At 19.7% G+C, this 10,805-nt stretch overlaps 1 protein-coding gene across 1 annotated transcript in view; it reads right to left on the bottom strand.

Annotated features, from left to right (window-relative positions):
• LOC102671584 overlaps positions 1–4,366 on the bottom strand; it is a 12,079-nt gene extending 7,713 nt beyond the window's left edge. Inside the window, exon 1 of the mRNA XM_006618828.2 lies at positions 4,194–4,366. The gene's annotated coding sequence lies outside the window, so the exon portion shown is untranslated. The remainder of the gene's footprint in view (positions 1–4,193) is intronic.
• Positions 4,367–10,805: the final 6,439 nt, after the last annotated feature.

The raw sequence follows: 10,805 nt of genomic DNA, 5'->3' as shown, positions 1-10,805 counted from the left end.
TGAATTTGATTAAAAGCTTAATTATTATTTATTTTAATTATTAATTATTTTTTAATAATGTAATAAGAAAAAATCTATAAATTGTAAAAAAATATAAATAATATTTAAATAATAGTATTATAAATAGTATTATATAGAAATATCATAATAATACTATTTTTATGAATAAGAATTTCAATAATATTTATAAAGATTTAAATAAAGATTTTATAGTCTTGCAATGTGATAGAAGTTAATAACTTTATATTGATAAATGAAATATTCGTATATATTAATTTCGTTAATTTCTGCATTTTTTTCAACTCGTATCACAGATTGTATATTGATGTCAATAAAATTTGTCTGTACAATTAATATCAGATCCGTTATCGATAATAGAGTTATCAATAAAGGTAAACTTGTCTTTTTAAAGAAAAAAAATGCTCAGATTCATCGAAAGAGATTTTTATCAAATATTTCAATATTGGGAAAACAATGTGCAGTTTCTATAAATAAAAAGATTTTCTTTTCTTGTAACTAATCAAATAATTCAATTTAATATATATTGTATTTAGAAAAGTGTAACAATTTAAAAATTATGATTTTAAAGAAAATTGATTGATTTTGAATAATTCAAATTATAAGAACACATTATCATATTAAAATCATATCAATTAAATTTCAAATTTACGATTTGAAAATTCACTTACAGAATTCTAATAAAAATTACAATATATAAAAATTACAATATAAAAATAACAATTTTTTATATAATCAATAATTGAACAAATGAAATCTTTTACATTTTTTAGCTAATGTGCAATTTATATGTGTTTATATATTCTGTATACAAGAACTTATTATAGCGCTATATATTTTTAGGAACAAAAAAAAAAAGGAAGAAAAAAAATAATAAATGTAAAGAGGAAAATAAAATTCGTATATAATCGTCTGTGAAGATTGAGATTGTTGATGAATATTTACATGAATAGATTTATATATGAATAATTAGAGAAAAATGATGATTCGTAGAATTAAGTTTATTTGTCTTGAAGAAACATTTGTTAGAACGTATTTTGAAAATTGCAAATTTGATTATTGTAGAATATAGGTCATTGTAATATATATTAATAATACTTGTGTAAGTAAATATAACATACATTTATTTACAAAAATTAAGAAACATTCCAATCATTTATAAATTTCTATATATTTTTATTCTTTTTATTCTGAAATGTACATGTTAAAATTAAAATTAACATAAGAAAATAACATATATTAATAAGCAATAATTTTTCTTTTCGAATATTGTATAGAGATTAAGTAAAAATAGAAAATATAAATAAATTGTCAAATGATTAAGTTATTTCTTAACTTCTGTTAAGTATATGTTTTTAAAAAAAAATTAAAAAACAAAAAAAAATAAATTTTTAATGAATTGAAATTATCTTTATTAAATTTACAAATGTTCTATTATAAATTCGACTTATCTTTATTAAATTTACAAATGTTCTATTATAAATAGAAATAAGTCGAATAAATATGTCGATGACTTATTTGAGGAAAATCGAGAGAAATTAAGTAAAGAAATAAAACAAATTATTAATTTGCATGTGAATAGAAAAATATAAGTATATGATAATTGCTTGAATCATAAATATATGTTTCATGATTCTACATATATATGATTCCACACGAAAAATTAAATTGAAAATATAAAATATAAAAAATATAAAATAAAATATAATATAAAATATAAAATAAAATATAAAATAAAATTTTTTGATTTAAAAAAATTTTCAAATACAAATAAAATTGACTATTTTCCAAGTATATACAATCGAGTATTTATATATGTGGAAATAAACAAAAAATATATAATAAATTTTTTTCATATAAAAATTAATTTTCAAGAAAATTAAATTTGAAAATTTCGTCAATTATATTTTGATTGTACATGTTCAATCTTGAATTTCACAAAAATAAGAATTTAAGCAATAAAAGTTCATTCTTACATTTTATTTTTAAGTATAGAGATCCATCGATAATTTATTTGTATCATTTGTATCAATAAAGAATACTTGTATTTAAAAAATTTTTAAATTTGATTTACTCAAAAATGAAGCTTCAAATAATTAAAAAAAATTTTATTCTAGAAGAAGAAGAAGAAGAAGAAAAATAGAACCGTTTGTTTGAATTATAGATTTTATAAAAGTATTTTAAATAGAATAAATATTGAAATCGTTTAGTATCAATTTAATTAAAAAAAATTTCTAAAATCTAAAAAAGTAATCAATGAATTAGACAAAATAAACATTATCAGAGTGATTTATATTTTTCCTTTAATTATATTATTTAAGATTATATTATTTAAGATAATTAGAAATTATAGTATAATTAAAAAACAATAAAATATAATAATGAAAATATAAAATTTTAAGTATATATAAAAAAAATATATAAAGTAAAAAGTATATAAAAGTATATAAAAAAAAGAAAAAAAATTGTTTCAAACAAATTAACAATTCCTGCATTAATAATCCTGCATTATAATCTATATATATATATAATCCTAATATATATATAATCCATACATATATATAATCCATAATAAAATTAAAAAAAAATATGAAAATTATTATTAATACAATTATTAATAATAAAAATATTAAATTCTTCTCTTATAGCAAGTACAAGAATCCAATAACGTTTAAAAATAAAAAGAAGAAAAGTTATAATGATTGAAATATAAAAGTAATAAAATTATTAAAAAATCATCATAGAACGAAAATGTTTTAACAAGTTGACAATTTCTATGTTAATAATTCATATTTTCGATGAATTTAAGAAAAAGTAAAAAATTAAAAGGAAATAAAATTTTTTAATTAAATTAAAAAAATTATTTAGAACAACTTAAGAGAAAAATCAAATAATTAAAATCAAACGATTGAAATGTGAAAAAAAATCGTTAAAAACTATGATATTTCAAGCAAGTTGAAGATTCTTTTATTAATAATTCATTATTTATTTATGGTGAAATGAAAAACGTGGGAGTTGATGAATATATAATATCAAGTTGATGAATAATAATATCGTATTAATTATGCGAGATTATTTATCATAATATCATTACGCCCTTTGTACATGATGCACATTAGCATTCTTTCAGATATGCTCTACTTTCTCCATGAGAAATACATTAGAGTATCACGCGAATCTCACATTTATTGTATTAAAAATGGAGTATATTGTGGAACTTAATTTTTGTATAAAAAATATCAAAAATGGAGCATATTGTGAAATTTAATTTTGTATAAGAAGAAATTATAAGCGATGATGTAAAAATAACTAATAAAAATATGAAAAAGAATATTAATTCTTGTAAGATAGTAAAGATATTTAAGTTCAGTTTTGATTCAGTTAGTGATTCAATTCGGTATAATTTCTTGAATACAATGTTCGTCAACTAAAAAAATTCATATTTTATTTTGTGTAGTTGTAGTTATAGTAAAGATTTTTATCTTTTGATATACAGAAATATTTAATGAAAAAGTTTTCATTGAATTTTAAAAGAGATTTGAAAACTTTGATGAATGACGAGAAAAATCAAATAATCAATAATCAAATGATTGAAACATGAAAAATAATATTAAACATGTTAAAGTTTTTGGAATTTATTTTGTAATTGATTTTTCGGTATTATTTTTTAAAATCTATTAAGTACATTTCATGAATGAGATTCATTCTAATAATTTTCCATTTTATTTTCAATATGACAAAAATGAAAAATTTTTTCTAAACAAATAATAAGAAAACAATAAACTATTTTTATTATAAATCTTAAAATTGATTCAATTATCAAATCCAAAAACATAATTATTAAATTATATATATATTTCAGAATTTACAAAAAAATATTGAAAAATATAAACATTCTTAATATATAAATATAATAATATACATAAAAACAAAAAAAATATTCAAAATATTATAATTATAATATTTACCCCATACCTATATAGATACTTCTATATCTATAAATTTCATTGCTTTATGTATGCTCATAAAAATATAATTTTTCATAAATATTTTATAAACATTTCTTAATAAAATTTTAAAATAAAAAATCTATATTTTCCATTAATTTTAATTCACAAATGAGCAAATATTTTTCTCATTGCATTTTCACGATGCAAGTATATCATTCGACTTACCTCGGAAAATCGTAGACTTGTTAAATTAAGTGTTTGAAGAAAAAGGATTCACTAGGATTCAATATGAACCGATTTCCTGTAAAAATGGAAATAAATTCGAATGAAAACAAATGAAAAAAGGAAGAGCACGGAACAGCGTCCGCGCTTCGACTGAGGCGCGCATTCTACTATGGTTGCAACGATCTATCGCTACGTTGCCAATTCCTTACGAACAACGAGGAAAATTGTGGAGTAAATGTGACCTTGGCCGCATCTAATCTCTCATATATAAAACGGACTCGTAGAAGCGGACTCATTGTTCGTTTTTTCATGGTCCAATATCGTATATTAGTAGCATCTGCTTTTTTCTAAACATGTTTTTTGAAATTTTCATGGATTTCAATGATTTTTAAATATATTATACAGAAAACAAGATTTTGAATAATTTTTCTCTATATATGTATGTATATAATCGCCGCTTGTGTTTGGTTTTCAAGATATTTGCAAAAAATGATTGCTATTATTAGTTGAATTTAAATTGATTTTAATTTCGTATATATGTATACATCCATGGCAGTGTATGTGACATGTCAATATATGATTATAATTTATATATTATTTGTATAAGCATATAATGGTGATTGATAATTAAAATGTGTAACGAGTGAACTAATATTATTGTGGTTTATTTAATAATATTTATCTTTAAAGAATTCTTTTACATCTGCTGAATATGAGCAAATTTAAAACAACCCTTGAATGATTGAAATTATAATAACCAAAATTATAGTAATAATATAAATATCATATTTAATAGCTATTTTATTTCAATTCAAATTTCAATCATAATTTTTTCTGTCAAAAGTTGTTTTTAATTTTATTTTTGTATTAAGAATCCACTCAATTATGCTTAAATTCACTATAAGATTGGAAATAATTATTTTTAAATCTAATAAATTCGTTGCTCTTATTTAGATTTTTTAGATTTTTATATTTAGATCTATTTATTTTTTTGGATTTTCTGAATTTATTGAAGGCTGATATGCATCGATAATTTAGATATTTGAATTAGTAATAAAGTAATTAGTAATAAACAGTGTTTTTTTGAGATATGATGATTCTTTTTCTATAATATTCAAATAATTTATTATCCTATTTTTTTTCACAATGAAAAATTTAAAATTCAATTCAATTCATTTTAGAATTAGATAAATATAATATTCTATTTCTAGAAATATATTATATAGAAAGTCTAAAAAATGAAATAAAAAAATGAAAAAAGATATCAAAAAATTGTTATAGAATGAATATAACATTGTTTGGATACAATAGATCATAAATTATTTCTTTATATGTTGATATAGTAAATAAATAAGGATTCTTATTACAAAATTTTTTACAAATAGTAAATAGCGATTTCAAAGTTAGTTTATCCTTTTGAAATTATATAATATATATAGTCATATAGTTATATGGTAGTAAAGATAGTAATAAAATAGAATAATAAAATAGAATAGATGAGAAAGAAATAAAATGAAATGAATGAAATAAAAAGGCAGACACGTAGATATATAAATTCTAAGTGACATGATTTAGGATTAAGTGGAGAATGTTATTGATTACATAATATAAGGAAGAAAATTTATTTTGTATATGTGTGTGTATATGTATGTGTATATGTATATTGTAATTTTTTTAGAATGAGAGGAAATATTTGGATATATGATTTATTATCATATATTTGAATTTTATAATTCAAATATATATTCGAATTTTATATTCGTTAAATATGATGATTTATATGAATATATATTTCTATAAAATTGAAATTGGAAATAACATACTTATTGTAATATGTTTTGATCGATTGGACAGGTTTTAAATAAAATTACACATTATTATAAATATTTAAATTATTTATAATAAAAAAGTTTTACATAAGCTTACGACTCATTAACCTATTACTTACTCAGGATATCATTTATTATTCATATGTTTTCTAAAGATCTTTGAAATAACTACTTTCGCATCTATCTGCTAATTTCAAACGTATTAATAATATATATAATTTTTAATTTTTCAATATTTTGAAAATAAGATAAAAAAAATTCATTTTTAGTAATATTTTTCTCTCTGAAAATAGAAGAGATGATAATCAAATATCTTTTGTGGTTGTTTTTTTTAAAAAATTGAGTATTAATTAATATATTCATATACAATATTAATTATTATTATATTGCTATTATATTACTATTAATTTAATATAATAATTAAGATATTAATTAATATATTCATATATTATTATTATTAATATATTTTATATATTTAATATATTCATTGCCGATTAGTGTATCTATGTTTTATTAATTCTATACGTTATTAATATATAGTATTTATTTCGATATAAATTAAAAAAAATATATATTTGAATTACTTTAATTTTCAAGTATGTATTTAATAAAATATATTATTTAAATAATATTTATTAGGATATCATTACTATAAATTTCTAACAAAAAATATATTTCTATAATTATAATATTGTATAATATTATTTAAGTTAATTTCTGAAATTGTACAGTTGTATTACCTATTATTATTTTCAAGTTAATAAATAAATGTTATCATATAATTTTTTAAGTATATATCAAATATTGCAATTATGAAATACATAATTTCTTTTGTAAAATATTTCTCGTACAATATATTGTAAGTAATTCATATAAATTTTATATTCATATCCTTTTTTAAAACTGTGATAAACTTTATAACAGCATTTTAATGTGAATGGCCACCGATTACACGATGATATGGTTTAACTACGTATAATCGTTAGAGCAATTATTCCACATAACGAAGTTTTTCTTTTTGCTGGTCTGGTAAATTTAACTGTGAATGAGATAAAAGTAAGGTCCCTCGACATTCAATGGCTATACACAGAAACACGACTTTCTCATGTAACGACGAGTGATTTCCCATCGGATGAGATTTCTTTTTGGATGCTCTGGAATCCTGGCTATCTTTAATTTTAATTCACTATGAAAAAATTGCTATGGAATTTGAATTCATATGAAAAGAATATAATTTTAATTATGTGTATCATATCTATTTATCGATGAATCCTGATTCGATTGAAATTTTTTATTTTTTCTCTTTATATTAAAAATGCAAATTATAAATTTTAATTTTTAATTATTTTTAAATATTTTCAAAGTACGAAATATTTTATGTAATAAAACTGATTTTTTAAGATTCGACAATTTCTCTTATGAAAGAATTTAATTGTTGCGATAATAATATACAAGAATCACAATTTTTGAAATTGTATCGTATCAATAATTTCTTTTCAAAAAAATTTTATTATTATAACAAGAGAAAGATTACATGTAAAGACAACATTCGATGATGATCAATCATGTTGCACGATCAAAATCCTATACACAGAAAAATATATATAAAGTGTACAACGATAATGAAAGTATTTATATGCAACATGTAATTACACATATTAATATCGAAAATTATTAAATGTCAAACGTAATTGATTAATATATAAGACACGAAAACGTCACAAGATTTACGTCATTTTCTATTCAATGATCTATTAATAAATAATTTCAACATAACGATTAATAATTTTCATAATTCTTCTTATATAAATTCTTAATAAACTTTTGCATTAAAATCATTTATACGAAAATTATCAATTTAACGTTTACATTATAACGTTAATGGAATATCGAATGACAATTATGCTCTATTATTATTCAATGATTTCGAATCATTTACTTAATTAATTACAGTAATAAATTACTCTTCGAACAATAATGTTATAATCAGAAACGCATGAAATTCTATTAAACGACGTATAAACAGATACATCTACGTTGACCACGTCATTCCATCACTTATATTTTTGGAAAATGGTAACGACCACGACTTCTTTCTTCTTCAATAGCACACGCCATTTGCTGTGGGCGGAAGTATACATGGACAGTTAATACGTATGCACGTAAACGCATAAATTCACTTCGCTCATCGGAATGTATTCTGATTGCTTATTCGAGGCGTGGATGCCAGTTATAATCTGATTATGCAAATATTAGGCGGTAATAGCGGTTAACAATAATCTTCTCGCATCCGTGAATCTTATTTATTTATTTTCGTTGGAGTATACGGCTATTGATTGAAAGATTTTTCATTCGCCATTTTGAAACGTTTAGGGATAGAATGTGAAAATTATGAATACGTATTTTTTAGTAGTAAGTATAGAAAATTTTGTTGTATTTTTTCAAGTATTTATTTTATTTTAGAAAAATTGTGGAAATAATTCGAAGAAAGTATTATTTTAATCTTTAGAGAATGAGATCGTTTGGTTTATGGAAAAGATATTTGTAAAATATTTATAATAAAATATATAATATTAATGTTATATTTATTATATTTTATGTATATTTTTAATTTTGCAAATTTTTAATAATTGCAGAAATAAATAATCTTAAACAAATATATTTGATTGGTTTAATAATTATAGTATTGATATATTGAAGAAAGTTTAAATAGCTTGTTCCAAATAAATTTTTATTATTTTTTTTTATTTTTACTTTTATTACTTTGAATTTGTCCATATGTAATATTGTATTGTGTAATTTATAAAAATAAGAAGTAGAGATTTGTGATGTGATAATCATATTATCATAGGATTTAGGATGATAATTATAAATTAATATCAACAGTGTCAGAAATACAAAGTAGCAAGAACTTGAATCAGAAGTCGAATCACGAGCAATGATCTATCTTCCTTTTTCTCTCACATATTTTCTTACTGACGTAAGTTTGTCTGCATTATGTATCTTGTAATTGATATTAATCAATCCTTAATTGAAAATTGTCGATGCATACTTTTGTATGTACGTAATAGTCAAATTCGTTGATAATTTACATCAATAAAGAAAAGCAAATATTATTGTTATTTTCGAAGTTTCTATCTACAATATGTATGTACAGTATGTATGTATGAAAATGTGCTCATACATACATACATTAAAACATTATATTACAGATTTATCAATTCAGATTGATCAATTTATGTAATTCAAAAATTCCGATTTTAATAAAAGTTTATGTGTATGTAAAGCTTAATAAGTTATACATGAAGCAATTTTTTTAATTAATTGACGGAACATCTTTTGAAGGTTGGAATGAAATCCTTAAAATTTTAATCAAGTTTTAAATACAATTTTGTCTAATATTTTTTATAACAGAATGATAAAATTTTTTAGATAAATTTTGAATATTTTATAATTTGACATTTTATCTATTATAGAATTCTGAAAAAAATAATAAAATTTTGAATGTTGATTAAAAAAATTATATATTCATAAAATTTCATTAAAAATATATAAATTTAATTTTTAATTCTTTAAACAAGTATTTTGTTTAAATAAGATTGTGAATATGTAGAGCATAATATTATACATATATATTTTCGTAAACTATTGTAAGTATAATTTATTTTATAATTTATCATTATAATAAATTTTTTTATTATCTTGATAAATTTTTTTCTTTTTGTATTAATTATATTAATTAATTAAGATTTTTTTACTTTAAACTTATATTATAAACTTTCATTTTATGATTCTATTATTATTAGGAATATTATATATTAAATTAATTTTATTAATTCTTTTCTGAAAGAGAATTCTCTTTAACAAAATATTAATTTTTTTAATCTAACTTCAGGTCTGATATCAATGTATAATCAATATTTATATACATTATATATAAATTTAATTAATTTTTTATTAAGAAAAAACAATTAATCGATGATTATTTTTAATCAAGATGTTACAATAAATATTTATATTAAAATTATTTATTGATAAGTATTTCTATCAAATTAATTCAGTCAATAAATTCAATAGATTCAATAAATCAAATTAAAAATATTAATTAATCAATGCTCAAATATAATAACTATAATAATATCATTATTACATGAAATAATTTTATCATAAATAATAAAAATTTTTAAAATATTGAACAAATACTTATATAAATTATTCATAAAAGTTTTTTCAATTTGTTTAAATTCCAAGTTTATTTATAACAAATATGACATCTTTATTATTATTTATTATTTATAACAAAAATGACATTTTTATTACTTTAATTACTTAATACATTATTTATAAAAATTTTTTGAATTTTTTAAAATTCCAACTTTATAATTATTTATAATAAAAATAACATCTCTATTGCTTTAATCATTGCTATATAATACACTATTCACAAAATCCATTCAACACTTTAAAATTTCAAGTTTACAATTATTTATGACAAAAATAACAATCTTATTTCTTTTAATTATTTCTTAGTATAATATTCACAAGTATCCTTTCACCTCTTTATTTTAAATTTTATAATTATTTATAAGAGAAATGATACTCTTTAGTCACTGTTTAGTACATTATTCACAAAATTCAACACTTTAAAATTCCAAATTCACAAGTTTGCTCATCCTAAAAAATGACATTCTTATTTTTTCAACCACTGCTTACACAAAGGTACGATTCTGCCAGCACGTGGAACCGGCTGACAGCAGGTTTGTGTTGGACAAGAGTCGTCATG

The sequence above is a fragment of the Apis dorsata genome, unplaced genomic scaffold (assembly GCF_000469605.1).
Source record: "Apis dorsata unplaced genomic scaffold, Apis dorsata 1.3 scaffold_376, whole genome shotgun sequence".
NCBI lineage: Eukaryota > Metazoa > Arthropoda > Insecta > Hymenoptera > Apidae > Apis > Apis dorsata.
The sequence above is the reverse complement of the archived record's forward strand: the minus strand, read 5'-3'. Positions and strand labels throughout refer to the sequence as shown.